At 40.5% G+C, this 23,643-nt stretch overlaps 1 long non-coding RNA gene across 1 annotated transcript in view; it reads left to right on the top strand.

Moving 5' to 3' along the window:
* The window catches only part of LOC116965069, a 181,974-nt gene that overhangs the window by 111,392 nt on the left and 46,939 nt on the right, over positions 1–23,643 (top strand). The window contains exon 3 of the long non-coding RNA XR_004409121.2: positions 1,698–1,792. This is a non-coding gene — a long non-coding RNA (uncharacterized LOC116965069). The remainder of the gene's footprint in view (positions 1–1,697; positions 1,793–23,643) is intronic.

Raw genomic sequence — 23,643 nt, 5'->3', positions numbered from 1 at the left:
CAATTCCAGCTCTCTAGAGACCAGAAGGTGTTGCTGTCCTGTGACTCTTTCATGGTTATTTGAAATTATTTTTTTAGTTTCAGTCTCATCCTTAGTTGCCAGAAAATTATCCCCAACCCAATCAGGACGGAATTACTTTGAACTAACTATTGTCTCCTCCCCCTAAAGATGCACAGCCTTCAAGGCTGTGCGTGTGAATGACAGTTGTTTTATTTAGTGCTTTATCACTGGTCAGAAATATTTTGTTTTCTGTGGAACAGGCAGATTGCACAAAAGAAGAGAGATCCTGGAGTATGGTGCAATGACAAATTGTTCCTTAAAAAAAAAATACACAATTTGTTCTTTTAATGTGGATTTCTTGGGAGAACAGGGCTACTTTTAGACACCTTCATCTACCTCTCACACCCAGAGCCGCAGCTCTTCCAATGTGCATGAGCATGTCTGCCTGCCTGCAGGCTGTGTTGGGACTATCCCCTACATAAATGTAAATCATGAAGCAGGGCCACAATTTAGGAAACAGCTATTGGTCATAAGTAACAACTGGAAAATTCAGATTGGCAGCTTGCCCTCCAGGTTTGTTTTGAAGCATCTATTTAATGTGTGAAGCTGGACCAGTGAAGTGATTCTAGGGACATACCAACTTACAGAAGCTCAAAATCTTGCCTAACAATTTTATTCTGAAAGATTATAACAAGTAAAATAGCAGACATTGATTATTCTGCCAAATATAAAGATTAAGCAGACAGTAAGAAGCAGTGCTTACCAAGCTGAGGAGGATTTGGATCTGTTAGTGGCTATAACAGTAAGTCTAGAGCTAGTGAACCACAGCAGAGTTCATATTATTCAGTGTACCAGAGAAAAAAGAGACCTGAGGTTATTAGAGAAAAATCCCAGCAGTTCTGTGTGTATGACTGCTTAGAAAAAACAGATAGGATAGTATGACAATGTAAAGGTGTCAGAGAATTGAAATCTCATGGCTATAGTCACATTTTCTATAGAACTGATGCAATATGGATTCAGTTGCAGTTGCCTTGCAGGAGAAATTTTATTTTTGCCTTAGCCCAGACAGCTCCAGGTTTAAGAACACTCATCAGGGGGAAAGGCTAAAGGGGTTAAGGAAATAAGGCGCAACAGAGGTGACCTATGGGAACTTTCATTATTATATGGAGCCTTGATGAGTGAAATGAGAGGAATTGCTCTCCATCATGAAAGGCTGAAATGTCGAGGGAGCAATCGCAAATTAATCTATTAAGAATAAGGAGGAAGTTGAACAGTGTGACTCAAAATGATGGAAATATATGGAATAAACTGCAGTGTAAAGTCACAGTGATTCTAAACACAGCCTTAAGGACATCCACCTATGATTTTTACAATGAAACAGGGATTTTTATGTATGTATGTATATATGAAAGACAAAGTTTAAGTGGAGAAAATGGGTCTCTTTCTATTCGGCTGCTCCCAATATCTGTAATGACTGGGCCTGAATGAGAAGTTCTGTTCTGATTTCTGTGGCTTTAACCAGAGCAATGTGCCAGGAATTTTTATTTTTCAAAAGGCACACCAATAAAATGCCTCACAGGCAGTTTTCTCTTTGGTGATTTTCCTGTTTTGCTGTGACATTTTTAACTTGAATTTAGTGTTTGTAAAAGGTGCTATTTGACAGCGTTGTGTAACTGAAAGCCTCTTTTTATTGACAGATCATGCACACTCAAGGCTGGGGAAATTTCTCTATGTCAGTCTGGTGAGGGACACCCCCACAGCCCGAAGGAACCAACTTCCAGGAGGAAAAATGGTAAGTCCACGTCAGTCAGTCCAATCTTATGTTAAATGTCGCTGCACGTTTATTTTCAAAGAGCTCACATCCAAAGTGTTTGGAGAAAGACATGAGAAGTTATCCAACTGACAGGACTGCGTGGGTTATTTTTTGTGTTCCCCAGCAGTGGTTGCAGCTTTCTGGATGGTTAATGCTTTGTCCACTTGTGGCTGGAGTGAGACCTGACACAGATTACCAAGTACATTTTGGGGGAGCTGATCCTGTAGGATGTAGCTACCCCTCACTGTGGTACTTGGGAAGAGAGGGTCTGTTTGCTCAGTGCCCGTTCCTGACACCAGTCTTTAGGCCTCAATGTTAATCATTTCATGAAGCTCACGTAGTTTCAGACTTTTACCTTTGCCAGCTTATTATAGTCTAGGAAGATGAGATGTGACTATGCTGAGATACAACCCCCAGTGATGGCACTTTATAATACTGTATAACTGGAGGATTGCTATTGTAGGCAGAGAAAAAGGCAATAAAGCAGCATTGATATCCTGCCTGCCCTCTTATAGGAGTTATTGAATCAAACCTACCAGAACTGCCAGACAAACAATTTGCAGCTGCAGTCTGAAGCCTGACAATGACACAGAATCAAAAAGAAATAGTTGGAGTGCATGGGCTTGTGAACTCCTCTGCGACCCACCACAGCAGGCTCCCTAGGATTGTTCTCCTCTTTCTCGTCCTTCCTCTGTACAATTCCTTCTCTTTACCTCCCTTTTACTCTCTCCCATTTTCTCTCCTATATCTTGCCATTTTCAGCTCCTCACACCTTTCCCCCTCCCTTTTCTTTCTCTCTCATTGCCTCACTGTTTCCCTCTGTTGCCTCCAATATACTTCTTGTCTCTTGTTTGCTTTTCCTTTGTGAGTTCTACTGCCCTCCTCTCTTTCTCATTGTTTGTTTCCTTAATTATTTTCCTTATTTTTGATTAATTTAATTTCCCCCCACTGTTTCCTCTGTTGTCTCCTATTCTCCTTTCCCTTCTGTACCTTTTTTCTATTTAATTTCTCTCTCCCTTTTATTGCTCACTGGTTTTCCTTTTTCTGCCAGTTCTTCTACCTTTATTTTTCTTGAGCCATTTTTAGCCAGTAGCTGAGCTCTATGTTGCTCTTACTCCTCAACTGTGAGGATTTAAACCTTTCCTGTGCACTAGGATTTCCAAAGTGCCAATCCAGCTCAACTAAGGAGAACTGATGTGGTTTGGCTCTAATGTCTATGAAGAGAGATACTGCTAAAGCCAGCACAACAGTAGCACTCACAGATATTCTGTGGCTCATGAGCCAGGCCTACACTAATAGTTGGATTCAGATCTTATAAAATTAATGGGATCTGGATCAGACCTGCAAGTACCATCTTCTTATCAGACTTCTGTCCTTTATTTCAATAGAAATCTCAATACACTCAGTTTCTTACAGTGTACAGTCTTGCTTTGGCTCAGGGCATTCTGGGTTTTTAAAATAATTATTATTCTGAAGCACAGACAGCATATGTAGGGTTCAATGGAAAGGAGCCATACTATGAAATATGTTCAGGGCTCATATATGCAGAAACAATTTCCTAGTTTTTCTGTGCTTATAACATCTACTATTTTGGGAAGATTTTCCATTCCCTTTCTTCTCTTCTAACCAGTGTCTAATCATTACCCTTCTAAATCTTAGATGTACAGTCTTCTAAATGGCTGGCAGGAAGGTAGATAGTACACAATTTTTATTTTTTTTTTTATTTTTTTTTTCCCCCCACTCATCATAAGTGGTAGGCTCAGGTTTTGGGTTTGGTTTGGGTTGGTTTTTTTTTGTTTGTTTTTTAGTTTATTTGTTTGGGGGTTTTTTTGTTTTTTTTTTTTAAAAAAGTTCCTTGGTTCACTTATTTTCTCTGTTCCCTTTCCCCACCCGCTTCCACTTAGGAGCATTTTGGTTTGTTGTTTCTCATGGCAGTATTTCCCCAAGCGGAAAGTGGTTGTTACTACTTGACAGTCATGTGTTCTGTGAGAGCCTTACCACAAGGTGACCTCTCACAATGAGGCTGCTACCAAGGCCAATTCCATTGCTCTCCTCTAGGCACACCAGGGCAGTCCTGGCCCTGGAAGGGCTCTGGAGTTGTGGAAGCTGCCTGAGAAAGGGAGTAGAGTGCTCACCATCCCATAGCTGACCACTAACAGGCTGAGGAACCCAGTCAAGCCCAGATCTTGTTGACTGGATGCCACCCTTCCTTGTGTAAAATGATGTATAATATGAGCATGACAGAAACTCTTCCTTCCTCTCCCATTTTGTTTGCTTCCTTCTGTCTCTCCAGCTACTGCTCCTGTTGAGTTTGGTGCTGGTGAAAATGGAACAAAAATCAGTTCCTGTATAAGCCAACCCTTTCTGCTCTGATTGGATTTTTCTCCTTTTGTCTGCCTTTTTATTTGATTTAAAACCTTAAACCTCTTGAAGGTTTTCCATTAAGATTTTGAGCACAATTTGGAATGGGGGGAGCAGTCAGAGCATTACCTAAAAAGTCCTAGTTTATTTTTAGCAAATGTAAGAGGAGGGCTGATTGGTTTAGCCCAGCAATGTGAGTACCTGATGCAGACTGCTATCAACACATCAACAGAGGAAGGGTTAAGTACAATTTCTTTCCCTCTCTCTCACTCACCCTTTTTACCCTCTCCTGCTTTGCCTTTCTTCACCCAGTAACTGAGACTTGCAACAGCACTGCAAATTCCTGGGCATGTTCTAGTACTGGTCAATACAGGAGTAAATCTCACAGTCCCTCCTGCTGTTTCGCATTTGCCACCTGACAGCAGTGGATGCTCAGGAAGACTGAGGGGTAAGGTTTTAAAGCTTTAGACCAGGCTTTAGCCGTGTGACATCTATTAAAGCAATTGGGAGCCAGGTGGCTAAAACCCAGTGCAATTCTTTGTAATGGTACCCCTGAGAGCGCCCATCTCCTTTTAGCACTACTATTGATTAGGCAATTCTTGACTTTGAGGAACAAAATTGGTGTGTGCATCAAGGTTCTTTTCTTCAATTTGGCCTGGTTTGAAATTAATCGTTCACCTTGAGCCATTTTCGTAAGCATCTTTAAGCTTCGGTAAATTTCTGTGTGATTTGATTTTTCTGTTGCCCTTCTCTATGGAGGCCTGTTGTTTACTAGTCTTCTCTAGGAGATCTCCAGAGCTGCTTGGTCTTTATCCTCATCTCCCGCATAGATCCTGGTATGTTTTCCAGTGTGATTGCCCAAGCTCAGAAAAATGCTGGAGGCTTTCTTTAATGGCTGCACACAGTGCACGGTTGGCAGCACTGAGGCCAATGGGTATTTGGTGTTCAGTAGGAACAATGCATTTGATGAGGTAGACCATGTTACATTTTAGAATATTGTCCAGACCCTGCATCCGTCTTGACTGAAATGATGTGGTGTTCTCAGAGGGAGCACATAAACCATTAGCAAGTTCCTCCTAATTTTGGAAACTCTTCATGAGTATTTGTTATTTACTAGGGAGTGAAATTGCACACGTGAATGTATACTTACGTTTGTGAGAAGGTGAAAATAAACATGTGAAAATAAGGAAGACACTGCCCCAACTTTCCTACCTTTTGCACTTCCCTTACAAAATATTCCTTGTTCCACTTCTCTAAAGGGTAGGAAGATTCTTCAGCACATAGTGTCATCATTTGTGGAGACACAGGACAGGCTCTGCATTAGGATGTGCCTTTTGCTTTGGGAGTTTACTGCATTTTAGCTGCATTTATATCGGTTTTCCCATCTGTTTCTTTTGGGTGTTCTAGAGTACTCTTGTGACCTGTTAGGTAATGCTAAGTACTGCCAACCACAAGTTGACTGGCATTGAACAGCTTTTTCCTGCAATAAAACCCAAAGTGGAAGCTGGGCTGGACCTACATGGAAAAAGCTATCAAGCCAGTCCAGTACTTCAGCAGCTAGGTGAATCTGTGTGAAGACTCTAGAGTCTGCTGCTGTATTACTTCTCTCAGTGCTGCTCCTTGCCTCCTTGCCGCCCTCTTGCTCCTCTGCGTAACCAGGCCAGAGAAGATAGTATTTAACATTTCTGTAATGCTGGAAGACCTCTGTTGGGATGTTTGGCTGTGGGATGAGATGAAAACAGGAGGATTGATGATGGAAAGGAAATTCAGAAATATTGGCTTCAGAAAAATGAGTCTTTCTTATTCCTGTCTCTGTTCAAAATGGGAAGAAGCAGCTCCTGAGATGTCACAGGCAACCTAGGAAATCCATCAACTCCTTGCTAAAGAATGTTGATTTAGGAGCCCCACAAATTTAGGATTTAGGAGTGGTTTTGTAAGACACCCCTGTCTGTGTTGAGCTGTGCGATTGTCAAAGCCCAAAACATTCTGTTTGAACAAGCTAGTGTATTCCAATGAGAAGTTATTTCATCTGAAAATTCACAGTCAGTTCTACTGAAAAAGCTCATCATGATCTGAGTGTGAAATGTGATGCCAGGATTGCAAGAACAGCATTACTGTAGGACTTTGATGAATTTCCAAGAGAAAGAAAAATATGTACCACCTCTCCCATTCCAGTCAAGTTCAATGGAAGTTCTTCTGGGGGGATATTTTTAGAAGTCTCAGCATAATGACAAATTCCAAGATCAGTGAAATATATATATATATATATTTTTGTGAAATGGCACAGAGCACAATTATTGTGGAAACATGAATAATGAAAAATCTGAGCCAGGTTGACCAAGCCTATGGAAAACTACATGCAACTTTGGTATTGAAGGCTTTGCCAAACTAATTAATAAAGCATATGCAATCATTCTGCTTTGCAAACATCCTTTGTATTTCATTAGATTCTCAGAAATCAGTATGGGGGATCTGGTAGAAAAAGGTATTTGATCTTTAAATTGTTGCTGTTGCAACAAAACACATCTATTTGCTGCTTTACATCCACAGGTGATGTTATGTCACAAAGTCTGAGATTTGTAAAGAGCTTTATATTTGTATTAAAACCTCTTGATTTTAATGGAGGTTTGTCAGTCATGCATCTGAAACTGGTGTTCTTCCACAAATATTTTAAGTTATAATAGCTTCTGTGCATAGAACTAAAACAGATATTCCCCATGTAGGGTAGCGCTTGCTATATGGGAGGTACTGCAGACATAAAAATGCTGAAGGCCAGAAGGGGAGCTCCCTCTTCCAGAGTTCACTGAGTGGGCTCATGATCTGTGACTCTCACTCTCTTCTGTGATGTTATTTCCATTTTGCAGACTGAAACAGAGGGCCAAAGGGGTTGGGAGAACAGAGCCATGGTTTGATAGTGAGAGAGGAGAATGTGCATGTAGCTCTCTTCAACTGGCTTTTGATTCTTTTGTGTTGTGCTCTGCTTTTGAGCTGAATTGCTAGTTGTTTTTTCAGATTGGGGGGATCAGCAGAGATCAATAGTGAAAGGAGGAATTAATACGAAATGTGGTTCTACCTGTGCTGCCATCCTGTTTATTTGCAAAGAATGTTCAAGGTCCCATTCCCTTTCCTGAGCATAGGAAAGATTCTACGATGGTTAATGTATTTGCTAAAGGATCCCTGAGCCCACACTCATGTCTGCTCTTGTCTGTTATTTTGGGGTTTATTTTTTCTGCCCAGCTCATGCGTGTGTCTGAAATCCTTTGTCCTACCTGTTTCAGCATTGCAGTACAAGTTTTGAAGGTAACTATTTGGTTCAACTGCTTCTTAAAACACCTTGCTATCTCCCTGTTTTGGATAATGGCTCCTTCATGTAGCTGATTTCTTAAAGGACCTAATTTTTTCCCATACCCTAAATAAAGGTCTGTGAATGTATCCACAGATCTAAGCATAGCTTCATTAACTCCTTCACAGGAAAATGTTTAAGTATGTTAAAGCACTCATTATAATATAAAAATGAGAAACAGTTGTGTACAGATATTCTTAGCTAAGATAAAACGTTGCTGCTTCCCCTGACCTCAGTAGAGCAGCACCATTTTATGTCAACAGAAGCTGTTGCCTATTATCAGTTTTACTCCAGTCAGCGATGTTGGCTCTCAATCATTGTTTTTCTTCTCCTTGTTCTCTACTGAGGCAGTTTTGATTCACACATTCAAACAGGCCCAGGAGGACTTTTTTTTTTTTTAATTCTCCATATAGAAAATTTAACAAGTGGACATCACCTGCTTAAAGAACTGAGGTAATTTTCTGTGACCAAAGGGCTGCTCTCCTCCTGCTCTCTGTAAGAACCAAAGTTCATTGGTAATCTCTTTAATATGCTACATTTCATAGTATCAAAAAAGCAAGTGAGTCACAACTACTGTGCTCAAATCGTTTCCTATCCTCTAATCTTGGATGCATCTCCCAGTAAAACATGCAGGGGATGTTTCTTGACAGTTCTGTTAGTGATTCTCCCCAGAAACTGCAAGAGATAGATCCCAGGTTGGTTTTCCCAGAAATGCTGGGGATGAACACCTGGGACTTCTCCCCTACTTTTACTGTGGAGATAAGGAGCAAATGTACTGAGCTGCATTAAATGCTCATGGCTTGGTTTTGCCAGGAGATAGTACAGGTGGTTTTGTGGTGCCTTCCAGTGTATTGGTGTCTCAAATCCTGGGGAGAGGAGTAACGAAGCAAGGTGACAAGGCCATTATACCAGACTAGTCCTGAGGCTAAAATGATGGCTGGCAGTGCCCAAAGAAGGAATGTATTTAAGAGAACTGTAATATCTCACAGTCTTTGTGCCATGCTGTCTGTACCTTTCCCCTCGGGGGGCCCAGGAGCTTCAGTTTAGTGTAGCAGGGTGCTCCAGGAGGCATCCATGAACACGTCATCCCTGAGGCAGAGTGCCTTGCTGAGGGATATGTTTGAATGACACATGCAGTTCTCAGTGGGGAAGTTTTAGTTTGGTTTCCTGTGGAATTGAATACCCAAGAACAGAATAAAATCAGCATTTGGAAAACATTCTGTCCCTCTCTACACTGATTTTCCAAAGCTGTTTTTCACTGCATGCCTAGAAGGTCCCATTCAATTAGGAAATGTAGAAGCGCATGTACATGGTTTAAAGCAGTGCATGGGAGTCTGTTCTATTTTCCAGGCTCTTAAAGAATGTAACAACAGAGGATATCAACACAGATTTGTGAGATCATCATAGAAAAGGTTGAATATAAAGTTTTGTTTGCAAATACATATGCCATCAAAACTTGATTTACCAATGCTGTTTACCATTTGATCAGATAAAAGAATATTAGCTCTTAAAAATGAGACACAAACTGAATTCCCTTTTCAATGCAGTATATAATAATACCATATTTCTCTGGGCTTGTATAGCTCCTTTTGTCATCCAAACAGACACATGCAGAAGTAGCCTTTGAGCTCTTTCCCACTGTTTCAACACAACAGTTGTTTAAAACAGCAGAGTGCCAGGTGTAAAGAGTGTTAGGAAGCTTTAAGATGTTCTCTGGTGATTTTTGCTTCTGTGACTTAAATGCTCCTGCCTGCAGCTGTTCCCCTGCTTCACTGCGGGAATTAACTACCAGTGGCCAGAGAGTGACCTAGGCAATGCTCCCCCAGCACCTCTGATGCTCTGCCCTGATGTGGGGAGGCAGAGGCACATGTTGCTCTGTGTGGGCTGGCAGTGAGTAGCTGGGACAGCAGTGCCTGGGACCACTGCTGCCACATTCCCAGGAGACTGTGATCATCAAGATTATGGCTTCGTCTTCATACAGAGGCTTGGTGCAAATCAGAATAAATCCCTCTGCACTTATTGTGTACTGTATTAAAATGGAATAATGTTAAGCCTGATCCAAAGTTCAGTCCACTGGTGTTTTTCTTTTAGCTGCACTGGGCTCTGAGAGAAACCCAAAAAACAGTCTATGAGCAAAGCTGTATAGAATGATCAACATGCAACTGTCATGCTGCATTTGTCTCATGTCTTTAGTCATTATGAAAGCCTGCATAATTCTGGAGCAGAACAACAATTTCCACACAGCAAATTGCAGATTGTGTTTGCCAACCCACAAAATGTCACAATATTTATTTTGAAACTTTATAATGCTATCAAGGGCAATTTCACTTTACCCGTAGAAATAGCCCCGTCGAGACAACTTAGATTACGCATGTGAGCAAGAGCAGGCAGGACTTGGCTCTGGGCACAAGAAAAGCAAAGCTGGCTTCCTCCTGTGGTGGAAACAGGGAACGTGTAAGCACAGAGCTGGGGAGATATGTTACGGGCAAGCATACCACCAGGGACCTGGGAGAAACATCAGGATACAATTGAGATAATGGTACACTGGCTCCCCAAATTCATACCTTGTTCACCTTCCTCCCTCGGTCGTTCGGAAAGACTGCCTTTCCGCAGGTCTCATGTGAAGCACAGTGTCTCGCAGTGCACCTCTGTACTTCCACACATCAAATTTATCCATGGTGTGAATGAGTTTACCACTGTCAAAAAAAAACAGCCCCGTTTTTTGTAGTTAGACCCAGTGAAAAACTAGTTTGTATGTCTGATTTTTTAATTAGGGCCATCAAAGGATTTTTAAAGTTAATTCTGTTCTTTAGCACTGCAGACATCACTGGGCTTAGGCTCAGTTTTAGGTGGAAAGATGGGGATTTTTACATTCCGTCACCTATCTTGACAGATTCTGTGTGTGCCAGAGACAGTCTTCTTAACCCTGGATCAAATCCTAATCTCTCCTGCTTTCGTAAAACCTTTTCCTCTAGTTTTCTCTCTAGTAAATTATATTCTGTTCTTTGCCCTTGAATAATTTAAAAAAGTATAGACTAAAGTGTGCGTGGGCTGGGAGTGTCTGTTCCATTGAGCAATACCTGGTAATCAAAATGCTGCATTCATATCTTGCTGCAATGATCTCATTTCTATTGGGACAGCACTCCTGTGAGCACAGGCCCGTGTTGTGTTCATCCTGTTACAACCAGATAAACTCATAATGTAGACAGATAAGGGCTATGCTCATTAATCTATTAATTGCCTATTGTCAGTTGTCAATATGTTTTGCTTGATGGGAAGCCGGAAGATTAGTTTGTATTGTGAGGATGTAGATTTTTGTTCTGTGTTACTATTATTTTATTTTGATGTGCAGAACACTACGAAATGACATTCAAGCTGGTAGCGTCTCACCCGAACAGAGTAGAGCTGGCTGCTTTTTAAGTTTCTGAAACCAGAAAAATGCTGTGCCCCAAATGGCTGTAAAATAAAAAGCATATTTTCAATCAGAGGACCCCACAAGAGCTGTGACTGTGTTGAGTAACACGTTTTTTATGATGGGCATTCAGGACATCCTTAAAATCAACACAGCCTGAGATACCCTGATTTCCCGGGGAAGCTGAAACTCTGTGGGGACTTCATTGTTCGCTGGAAATTTGAGACTGATTTTGGCTGTGACTGGAGCTGCTGGAGCAAGATTTTATTATAATTGTGTGACCTTTAATAAGCCATGAAGAGATTTCAAGTTCCCTATTTTTCTAGCCTATAACAAATCAAATGTTTAACTATAATGTACAGTCACCAAGTTTACACCTTAAGAAGGGTGATTTTCAAGGGCTTATCTCTACAAAGAACAGTGGAGCAGAGACAGTTTCAAAAAAAGGAAAAAAGAGGAGAGAGGAACATCATAGAAGCACTTTATAGACCTATTTGAATCACAGCTTTAAGTCATTTATATCACGGCCAAAAAGCCCATCCATGTGTGCATTTAATAATGATGGCCAATTCTGAACGGAGAGTGGAAATTTTCCTCTCCATGGCAGGAAGCAAAAAAACCCCTCACTGTTTCTGAGTTGGTAACTTGACCTGTTTGAATTATTTTATTACTTGTGAGACTATCAGCCAGGTGGCCAGCATTTAAACTCTGAGGACAGATCTGGGAATTGATTTCTGTGGAACTACCATAGTTAAGAGCAGCTGATGATTAGGCAGCTCAGGCATTTTCTAGGCACACTTAGGCAGCTCTGTCTGACAAATAGCAGCTCATCGTGGGGCAGTGATCTTCATGCCATCTGTGCACAGGTTTGAAGGATACAGGCAGAACTTCCATACTGTCCAGGGTGTATAACGGTGCTACATGCCTCAGCATAAGAACCTGCCTTCCTTATTTCTGCCATGACAGAGGAAAACAGTTTACTACCTCAAAGTAGACAAGACGTGTTCCCCTCTGGCTGCAGTCACCCCAGTGATGGTGTAGGAGTCCATTTGCATGATCCGGGAGGCAATGTTATTATTATCAAGGATGATCATATAGAACAGAGTTTCAACAGTTGCGTTTTCTCATGATGTGTGTGTGGGGCCAAGGTTTTATTTCAAATTGTCAAGGGAAAGAAGTGTTATTGAAATGTGTGGGGGTCTTTTAATATCCAGAGAAATTTTGTTTTCTCTAGCTGTTTTACTCTTCTGGGCTTCTTTCTTTCTGCAAAAAGTTAAGGAGGGAAATATATACAAATTAAATGAAATTACATGAAAGAATAAAGGATGAAAAAGATCACCCTTTCCGTGGAGAATGTGCCAAACTCCTTTAAAGTGAGGAAATTACTTTTCTCAAATATGGTTAATGTTTTGGCTTGTATTTCCCCCAGTTTTGGAAAGTCACAGGCATTATGATTTCACTCTTTCTCATCTCTTCTAACCTCTAGAGAAGGAAAGGGGTTTTGGAACACAATATGAGCAAAAGGTAAAAAAGGAAACACAGAAAAAGAGAAAAGGGAAAAATCTCTGGCTAGCATTCAGATATCTGTATTCACTGGACACCAGTCAGATCTTTGTATTCAGTGCCTCAAAGGTAGAAAATGATAGAAAGGTGTGATTGGAAGTTTAATGCTTTGAAAACTTATTTAAGAATAAATGTGATCCATTTAAATGCCTGCAAAATAGAAAAAGTCAAAATTTGGAATTTTTCACATCTGTCTGCTACAACAGACTTTTTTTCTTTTACATGAGTGAAGTATGGCTGAGCTCAGGGGACCCCACACACAAAGTGCATGTCATATCCTCTCCCTGAGTGTTTATTTACTGATGAGGACTGGACTGCAGAGAGGTTAAATGCCTCACTTCTGGTCCCGCAGGAAATACATGGCAGTGTCTTGAAATGCACCCAGCTCTCCCAAGTTCCAGATGAACTTAACCAAAATCTCGCTCTTCATTATCATACTTTGTTTCTCTTTCTTTCCAATATCTTCTCTAAACATTTCTTTTGTTTGGTTTGTTGAGGTCAGTGGTCTCAGCTTGTCGCAAGCTCCACAGAATTTCACCCTTTATGTTTTTTTTCCCTTTGTACATTGCCTATATATTGAGTTGCTAGCTTTGCATTTCTTCTTGCTCCTGGATCCCACCCTACTGTGCAGAAGGTGACAGCTTCAGGAGCACAATGTTTTGTCATTTTTGACCTGTGGGATAGTGCACACCCCTTTTTAGCCCATGTCCCATTGTAAGTCAGCCCCTTTTGATCCAGTCTCCATCCCCTTTTATTGACCAGCTCCCCTATTTCCACTAAATGTTTCAACCCTGCTGCCTGCTCCCTTTGTGTTTTCTTTAATTCTCAGTATTTCTGCAGCAGGACTGAGTCTGCCATCAGTTTGTTTAGTGGAGCAGAAGACAAAGCCAGGCTGGTGCTGCTGCTGTTGAATAGGTCATCGGTGACAACAACCTGTGCTGCAGAAGTTAGCCCCCACTGACACTGTTTTCACTCTACTTGAATGGGAGCTCCTGGGAGTCCTTCTTTAAAGAGCCCAGGGGTGAGGAAGGCAGGAAAATGGAAAGAAAAGGAATAAAATAATTATAGCGATAACACTCCAACTTTCTCAGCTTTGTGTGGACATGGCTAATCGAAATGAGTAGCACATTGGGTACCTGTAGCTGGGGTAGGTTAAGAGGTTGTTCTTTTGTCCCACCCTGGCCTCTGCAGTGGGGGCCAGTGACTTCTTGTGTCTCTAGATATTCTCTCTGTTGTTAGGTTAGGTGCTGTCATCTTTAGAAACAAGATCTTTTTCATAAGCACTTGCCCTCATTGAGTGAGGTATAGCCATGACCAGGAAGGGAAATGATCCTTGTCTGGGCCATCAACTGAAGGTGGCACTCAGTACTGCAGCTCTGACTTCTCCCAACTGAGCTAAACCCGTGCCTCAGTGGTGACTAACTGCAGAGCCATGCCTACCAGGATGAGGGAGAGGTGCTGTGCATGTGTATAACAACCCCCCCCAAAAGAGGTAGATGCTGAAAATTTTCAAATATACTTTTTAAATATACTTTTGGGCCATGTAATGGATTTTCTTGAAAACCTACAGATAATTAAATCTTTGTTCGCAGATAACATAAATAATTCGGGGAGATGGACTTTCTCTGTACAAATAGGAAATGCATTTTATGAGAAAAAAACAGGATGTAATTTTAATATAGAATAGAAGGGGAAGGAGAGGGGGAGAAATACCAATATAAGGGTTCATGGGCCAACATTAATTTGTTTCTCTTTCTGAATTACAATAAAGAACATGCAATTGAAACTGGTCCAAAATGGTAGAAAATACCACTGAATATATTTTTCTTTTTTTTTTTTTCTAAATATGTTTCATTGAGTGTAAGAAGAAAACCTAATCACACAGTATGCACAAGTGTATATGTACATTTATTGTACACTCTGCTCCAAGTTTTACAGAAGCTGTTTAGCTTATAGAGTTAATTCTCCTATAACTTTTTTCAGCTTCTGCAAGAATTTTGAGATCTCATAATAGTTTTAACATAGCTGACCTGCATGTCAAGAGGCTCATTACTTAGTCTTACAGTTTGTGTTTATGCAGAATAGTGTCAGTTTTATTCAGCAGAAGGCCATTTCTGTTAGCAAATCACTTAAAGATTGTGACGATGGAGATGCCAATAATCAGAAAAGGGAAAGCACTCGGCATTAGAATATAACATAGCTTCCGAATCCTGTCATTTTTAGAAACTGTTAATGTTTTGTTGCTGTGTCTTAGCTGTAAGCAGAGTTTAAACATGATCACCACCGGGATGGATTGATCTTTCTTTGTGGGAAGATGAAGCTGCATCGTATTATATTGGTTTTCTTTGTGGTTATTACATGACTGTCTACCAGCTGATTATGGTGTTGCTGTAGCATGGTTTCCTCATCTCCCTAAATGGATTTAAATAGTGTTTTTGTATAACTGGAGAATTATTGAAAATATATATGTCTTGGTCCTTTCTCCCTGGTATAGGGACTTGCCAGTGGTGATGAACACCTGGAGTGTCAGTGTATCACCCAGCACTGGTGCGGCAGGCCTCAGGGGTCTCAGAAAGGCAAGTTCAAAGGCACTTTCTCAGCAGGCTGCTGTATGTTCGGTCAGCTCCAGCTCTCCCAGGACCCTGCAGATAACATTCCTGTGGGAGTGCTGGAGAGAGCATAGCTCTGCATGAAGCGCTCATGCTCCCTGAATTATTTATGTTATCTGCATGGGCAGCTCCCAGCCAGCTTCTCAGGACTACTCGTCCCAGTAATCAGGGGTTGTATCTTTAGCTCCGTGGTGCAGCTTTGCTGGGACAAACACACCAAGAGAGGGCAGAGCTCCCAGTGCCCACGGAGGTGCCTGGGAAGGGCCAGGCTAGCACAGCTAGAGCTACAGAGCAGCAGGCAACGGCAAGAGCGCACAAAGCTGGAAGTCTGCGTGCCATTTGGCAAAGCAGCATGGGCAGCAGGCTGGCTTAAGATGTGTCTCTGGCAGTTTTTCCCATAGTTCATCAAATGGATAGAATCACAGAATCATTTACGTTGGAAAAGACCCTTAAGATCATCGAGTCCAATGGTTAACTTAATGCTGCCAAGTCCATGGCTAAACCATGTCCCTAAGCACCACATCTACACACCTTTTAAATACCTCCAGGGATGGTGACTCAGCCACTTCCCCGGGCAGCCTGTTCCAGTGCTTGACAACCCTTTCAGTGAAGAGATTTTTCCTAATATCCAATCTAAACTTCCCCTGGCACCAGTTGAGATCGTTTCCTCTTGTCCTATTGCTTGTTACTTGGGAAAAATAGACCAACCCCAGCCTCACTACACCCTCCTTTCAGGTAGCTGTAGAGAGAGGTAAGGTGTCCCCTCAGCCTCCTTTTCTCCAGGCTAAACATCCCCAGTTTCCTCAGCTGCTTGTCATAGGAGAGACGGAGCAGAAGGTTCTCTAGACCCTTTACCATCTTTGTTGCCCTTTGGACATGCTCCAGCACCTCAGTGTCTTTCTTGTAGTGAGGAGCCCAGAACTGAGAACATGGATATTTATTTCCAAATTGCTTCATGGAATCTAACCTGAGTCTTAATTACGCTTCATGATCTCCTGTTTTTATAGCTGACCTGGTGTGCTTTCCCATCTCTTGTGGTTTATCAACCTGTTTGGTTTGGTTTGGTTGTTTTTTGTTTGTTTGTTTGTTGTTTTGTTTTTTTTTTTTTTTTTTCTGGGGTTGAACAGTTTTTGACAAATTATTATACTTAAATGGTTTCAAGCTCTCGAAAATGTCAGGCATAAATTTACATATTCTGGCACAAAAATTTCTGATTTTTAGGTTCAGAAACAAATTAGAAAACACTTAAAATTAAGTGGACAAGTGGAAGTAAAATGTCCCAAGGCAGTTGAAACAATATATTTGATCAAAATCATCAAACTGAGTAGTCTTCTAACTTTTAGTTACGAACACTTTCAAGATTTTGAAAGTGCTTTGTATCCAAATTTGGGGATGGAAAAACATAGAACCTCAAAAAAATGCTGAAGAAGAGAAAACTGTTTCTGTCTGAGTTCTCATTATTTATACCACTGCAAAGTGCTTATAAAATATTACTGTTCTAATTTGTAGCATTTTACACCTACTTGGCATAGCAATAAGGCAAATACAGCCTTATAAATAAAGATAAGAATGTGGAACCTGTTTTGTTGAATAGGGACCCAAATGATTTCAGAGGGAATAAGGAAAAAGAAAACGAATGCTTTTATGTATTTTTCAATATTTGATAGTCTTCTGGTTTTATCAGACTGAGTAAGAGTCATATGATCATCTAGTTTCACATAAAAAATACTTTCTCTTATGTCTGAGTCCTTCAAATTCTTGTTTAAAAACAAGGAGTAATTCTGAATTGCTTTTAAGAACTGGCAATTAACCCAGAATTCTCACAACAAATCAAAATTAGCACTATTGCCCATTTAAAATAAATTGTTTATTTAAATGTGAAATACAGAGGCACATTGAAAGTTTGTCTTCTAGAGCCTACTGGTGTATCACTTATGCAGTGAAAATTACTGTTCTGCTGTCGGCAGGGATTAACATTCCTTCCTTCCACTTTGAAATACTCTGTTTGAAGTATCTTACCAAATGTTGATACCTTACAAGAAAACTTGGAAGAATATTCTATTGCAGATGGCAATTTTGAATTCAAGGCACTTTATCTTAAAATTCTTGATTTTGATTTCATGGTGTAATGATTATGATCTTTTTCACCATCCCTGTGGTAGCTCATTGTGCTAATAATCACATCACCACCAGTTCAGAGTAGCAAAGTTTGGAGCTTCAGGACCTTTGTGAAGCTCTGCTCTCTGTAAGTATCACAAATAATCATTGCCTAAAACTTTTGATATCTTTAGATGGTGCCTGTTTGAAACAGTGCTTTCAAATAAGATAGTTGCTTGCCTCACCAGAAATAGTTCCCATAATGGTGTCAGACACAGTGGGTACTTCTTGCCTTCGAGGGAATTCCTTTCTCTTTCAGGTTCTGGTCAGGGGTGATACATAACATTCATTTAGAGGCCAAAACTCAATTGGTTTACCAATGGGCAGTAAGAGAAGACAGGCACCAAGCAGCTTTGTCTGTATATTGTTGATGTCCAGAGATGGTTTAACAGACAAAATCAACTGGATCTTAATTTTAAGGACAATATTACCCCATCCTCACCTTCATGGGATTTACCCATCCTGCTCTCTTAATTTATATTCATAGTAGCCCCATTTTTTCTATTACAGTGGTGTAAGGACTCTGAGATGGCAGTTACCTACCCAGTAAAACAGGTGAAGCCATTGCATCTGTGTTTAGAAGTAACTTGTCAGCCAGAAGTGAGGAGAAACCAGTACTCTGTGCTCTGCACCACTAGGCACAGACCTGCCTGAAATGTTCTACAGATCATCAGGGGTAGCTAAAAGCAAGAAAATCCCATAAGGAAGCTATTAGTCGCATGATGGGCAAAGCAGTCTGCTCTAGTGGTACCTGCTGACCAAAAGGAGCAAAGATGAGGTTCTACTGAAATGTAAAACAATGAAGTAGGGTGAGAATTCCTCTGCAAAACTGCACCTGCATTTAACACTGAGCGTATGTGGTTACACAGCTCCACTGTTGTAAAATTACCCAGATAGTAAATGCATTCAGTAAACCTACTTTACTATACCAAAGCTACATGTACAGGTATGCAGTAAAACCTAAGTGTTAAAACAATCCTATCAAGTTGCTTCCCAGAGCTTCAGAAATGAGATAACCTTACAGAACTCCTCCACCCATCTGCATGGCAGTGAGCTTCTTTCACTGGAGCTAATTTATAAATGTTGGCATTCCTGGCTCTATAGCAGCAGAGTTTTGTGGGCTTTCAGCTGACTGTAGCGTTCTTTGTGGCTGAAAATAAAAATTGTAGGAGTTAATTTTCTTAAATGCATGCCCATTGTGAGTTTGTTTGTGTCTCAGAGCAGAAAGGGATTCAAGTACAACGCAGTAAAAGAATTAATCACTTCTGCTGCCCTCTTGATTTTTCACTAAGTGAAGCACAACTGCACTGAATGTGACAGGTAGCATCTGATACCAAGAACTGGACATGCAGGGAGCTGCCAGTTATGCACAATTTTTGCTGAAGTATAATAAAAGTAGTATGACAGTTTATGGTATATATCACAGGTCCAGCACTATTTTGTTAAAGACAAGAAGTTGTTGATTTCATTTATCACAGTAGTTCAGGTGTGTCTCCGTCTTCCTCCGTCCTTGTCATCCTCTGGATTTGCTGACTCCATTTAGTTTCATCATAAAATTTGAAGAGAGTTGTACTTTTGTGTCACTCCTGGGTACTTCTGAAGACTGTAGGAGCTTCCTTTCTGAATTTTCAGTTCATTGAGCTGCAGATAGATGTTCTTTCTCATCTAAAACTCATCACTTCCTTACCATTGGAGAAAAAAACACATTTAGGAAATTAGTTTGTGGCTTTCTTCAATTTGTTCCACATACAACCGCTCATCAACAGTACAGCAGCAAGGAATTGGCACACAGCTACAAGTGCGTCTTCAAATTAAAAGTGCATTCTGTGCTTTTATTCATGTGTTGTGCAGCGATTATGGAAGGAAAATATTTTTATCAAGCAACCGAAAGCACATTAACACCAAGGGAAGCTTTTGCCACCTGCTACCTTCTTTATAAGACAGTAAACAAGGAGAGAAGCCACGACAGGGTTGCTGTGGGGAGTACGAGCCATGCTTGGTGTGACTCTCCCTCACTTCTTTAACAGCCAGTCCTGGATCCTTGGCTGACAATGACCAAGCTCTGGTGTCTCTGCGCATCTTCCCCTCTTTTATAAGGGCAGTGAAGTGTATGCAGTAGCCTCACAAAATACATATCTGACAGTGTTTAAAGAAAAACTCCTTGATTTTAAATTATGATAATGTTGAGGTGCAGGAAATTGAAAAATGAAGATGCAAAATAAAAGCCTGAAATTTTCCACCCAGACACTGCATTGATGATAGCTGTCTGTGGATCAGGCCTTAGTTCTGTGGCAGAGAGGATTGATTTGTAATTACCTAATGACAGCTAGAAATTAAAGGTCATCTCTGTGCTTTTGTAAGCAGGTTGCAAATGTAAATGCTTTAACTTTTTAAAATTTTTTGGGGAGGTGAGGAGATTACTTTCTCATTAAATTTGTACCCTGGGAAAAAGGAAGAAAGAAAAATATTTGAACTGAAATAAATTATTTCACTTCACTTATTTCTAGGATAAGTTTTCCATTCTGATTCTGTGTTTCACCTCATTCTCTGAAATTTGAAAGGCAATTTTCACTTTTTTCTTTTTTAAAAATACGATGTGCTATGCTTTCAAACATGGCTGTGCTTGGCTTTTGTGCCACGCAGTCAGAGAGTCTTGCAGAGAAGTGTGCTCTTTATAGAATAAGAGAAGTGTATTTTTTATTTATATTAAGAATACCATATAAACCATGAAGTGAATCTACTCCTGCCTTTCTTCCACCCCCAAAAGTGGGGAGCTGGGAGTTACAGTATGAAGCAGCCTATTGTGGCTCCATCACTTATGCAAAGAGGTCACGGATGATGGAGTCTGAAATACAAAAGGTGTAGGGCACTCTGCATCTGTGAGGAGGGGATCAAAACAAATCTCCTTTATCTAATGCAGAACCTATTACTGAATCAAACACAGGGATGTGAAGTGTCCAAGTGTGCTTTTAATAATCTGTGTTACAAACAGACCATAATCTGCACAATTAAGCTTCTTGGAGTTGGCAGGATTTTGTGCAGTTGGCAGTTTTCCCCTTGAATAAAGGTCAAAAAGAGGGGAGTGAATTAACTGATGAATACCTTTTTAAAGGTATTCTATAATTCCATTGAATGTTAGAAATATTTTCTTCATTGCACTAGTGGCTCTAGGGAAGAGCAACTTCTGTGTCCTAATTTAAAAGCCCCTCTATTTCAAGAGTAGACACAGGCTACCTAATAAATGAAGGAGAAAAGGGGAATAGGAAACCTCCCTCTGTCACCGTCTAGGTGGGAGCTGGGTTGTCAGCATGTGTCCGATTGTAGCACACTGTGGATCAGGCCCTGGGAAGCTCTCCTCATGTGAGTGTTACCTTAGAGTTGCCCTTAATAGCTATCTCTAACTGTTTTCTAGGTTACCATGAGTGTTTCTGTGCCCCTGGGAAAAATGGTAGGGACCTTGTGTATTTCTTCCTGGGTGGACATCTTGCTATCCAGAATGTGACTTCTCCAATGCAAATGCATACTCTCTTTCTTTCAGGGAGATAGAGTATGTGCAGTTCTACCCAAATGGGTGGTATAGGGCTGCTTTCCCAGTAGAATAGCCTTTTTTCTTGATTACGATGATGAGAAAGTGTTTTCATTTAAAGAGGAAAATGCTTGAATGGTTTTCTCATCCCTTGCCCCTCCTCTTGGCAAGCAAATGTACTGCTGGGGCACTGGGTTTATCATAGGCCAAGGGGGGAATTCTCTTTGGAGCCTCTTGTTGAAGTGTTGGCAACACATCACTGAGCAGTACTAAAGACCTCAGGAAGCCCCAAATTTCTCTGAATTTTCCCACCACCAGCCTTGAATGTAGTTGCCTCTTTGGCCTTGCAGACTTTGGGAGAACATCAAGGAATGTGCTTGCAGCCGCCATGGTGTGCTCATCAGCACAGGGGCAGCCCCTCGGGAAGGGAAGGGAAGTTGATTGGAGAAAGAAACCACCCACTTACTAATCTTTTTGTTTCCTGTGGTTATTTTTTCTTCACTTTTTCTCCTTCACAAAATACGCTTAAGGGAAAGGCATTATTTGCCAGAATCTTTTCTGGGAGAGTGAGCTGGAGAAGCTGTGCTGCCTTTGCTGCACACAGATTCTCAGATCCTTCAAAAGCCTCTGTCCAGCTGTCTCGCTCTCGCTGCCGCTGTGTGGTGCGGTCTGACTTCCTTCATCTTTTGTGTGTTGCCGTTACAGTGTAAAATCAGGGGGAAATAATTTTCCTCCATTTACACTTGACCATTTTGGGGCAAATTAATTCTTCTACCACTTACTCGAAGAGAGGTTTGCAGCCTCAGGGAGGGAGGCAGGGGAGGAGAGGTGGATATTTTTTGTGTGTCTGAAAATCAAACATGATCTGACCAAAGTCTCCTTTTCTCTCGCTTTTTTTTTTTTTTTTAACCTTTTTTATGTTTTCTATTTTCACTTAGGTGCTAAAGTTAAGTGTTTACTGAATGTAGTTTCAAATGACAGTTTAACTTACTATTTCAACCAAAACTGTAATAGAAAAATATTTTCCCTACATTGTTAAAATGCAACTCGATTCCTGCTCAGCTATCCACACTCTGTAAACAAAAATCTGTATTTTCTGTTGATGTGTGGAATATATTTTTTGTTAAATCACAGAATGGTTTAAGAATTAAACTAGAAACAAGATGAGGAAAAAACCCTCAGAGCTGTAATCAAACATCCATTCCAACAGCTGAAACATGTTATTACATCTTTCAGCTGATTTATCATACCCAAAGAGATTTCATAATCATTCTCAGTATTAAAACAAGGGGAATAGAGGCACATTTCAATAACAATGATTGTTGTTTGGAGAATGCCAATCATGTCTAGGAGTGTTATTTACATCAGACAATATGTAGATATTGTGCCTCCAAGCCTGTTCCTGTTCGGTTTTGTTCTTTGACTTACACAAATGAATGTTAAGAAATGTTGACAACGAGGTTCAATAGCTAAATACAATAACCGGGGTCCTGCTGACTTCCTTTTGGGAGAAGAGAAATCTTTACCACATAAGTAATGCAATCTGATGTAGAGATAAATGCAGCTATAAATGTCTGAGCTATCTTTGGTATGAAAGGTGGGGAGAAATTGAATCCATGTACTAATTTTAATTTGTATTCACACATTAGCTATAGCTAATTTGAAAACAGTTAAAAGACAGGAATGAGAAAACCAGATGTGGAGCAGTGGAATGTATTACAGAGAAGCAGGCTTCACTTTGTGTTATTTTCTAACATGCAGTTTTATTTTTGCTGTGTCTGTCACAAATCCTAAAATACCATTACAGAGTTAGCAGATGGTTCCCAAGTATTCATACCTGATAAAGCCTCCTGGGTGATCAAGCACTGAAAAATCAATATATTTTTCAACTTTCAATGGCTAGCTATTCAGTTTCATTACATCTCGCTATTCCTCCATGGCTACTGTGATATGGACACTTACTTCACCATTGCATTAAGCTCTAATCTCCGGGCCGGCTGATACAGGCAGTTAATGAATAGCTAGAGTACCACCTCAGTATGCTTCACAATTCTTCTGATCTCAGTAGGATGTTTCGAGTACTGTGATCTTGTGTTTAGTAACACCCCAGTTTTTCCCCCTCTTTTTTTTCCACACATGCACAGACACCCCTCTCCAGCTGTCACCTTGCTGAGCTCTGAAAGGAAAATTCAGTAAATACACATTTTAGCAGAAATATTTTGCTGTGACATTTGACTCTTCTAAATAAATAATATCAGCAAGTCACAGTAAGTCAGATCCATGCCCCCTGGGTGACCATATGAATCACATTCTTAAATCTATCATTTTCAATAAAGCCACATCTAGAGATAGGTCTTTAAAATGTCCTGCTTTTGTCTCCAAATCATCTACATCCCCCACAAAATAGCTACACTCTCTGACTGACTGTTAATGCTTTCTTTAAATCATGTTTCTTTCGTCTTCTCCTAACTTAAACTCATAGTATGGGAAAGTTAACTTGCAGTAACTGACAAGGCGTACATCATCTTTGTAATTATTACAAGTACCTGATTATCATTCTTTGCCATTCATTTTAGCCTTGATCAGGGGCTAGATTTCTAACATGGGACATCATTTATACTCCAACGTGCATGAAAAAGGAATTGCAAGCAAAATGCTCGTGAATGCTTGAAGTATGTTCCTATGTTCGTGCAGTTGGGCACCCTCAGAAGCTGCAGTATCCTATATATTTTAATTTTCCATTAGTATTACAAATTTTCCTGAGTTTTGCTACTACAGTTTATTTGAGGTGGTAGTGGAGGTTTATTGTTGTTGTTTTCACACAGCAGGCAAAGTCCAGTGACACAGACCAGGCTTATT

The sequence above is a fragment of the Tyto alba genome, unplaced genomic scaffold, assembly GCF_018691265.1.
Source record: "Tyto alba isolate M040663 unplaced genomic scaffold, T.alba_DEE_v4.0 Super-Scaffold_8, whole genome shotgun sequence".
Taxonomy (NCBI): Eukaryota; Metazoa; Chordata; class Aves; order Strigiformes; family Tytonidae; genus Tyto; species Tyto alba.
The sequence above is the reverse complement of the archived record's forward strand: the minus strand, read 5'-3'. Positions and strand labels throughout refer to the sequence as shown.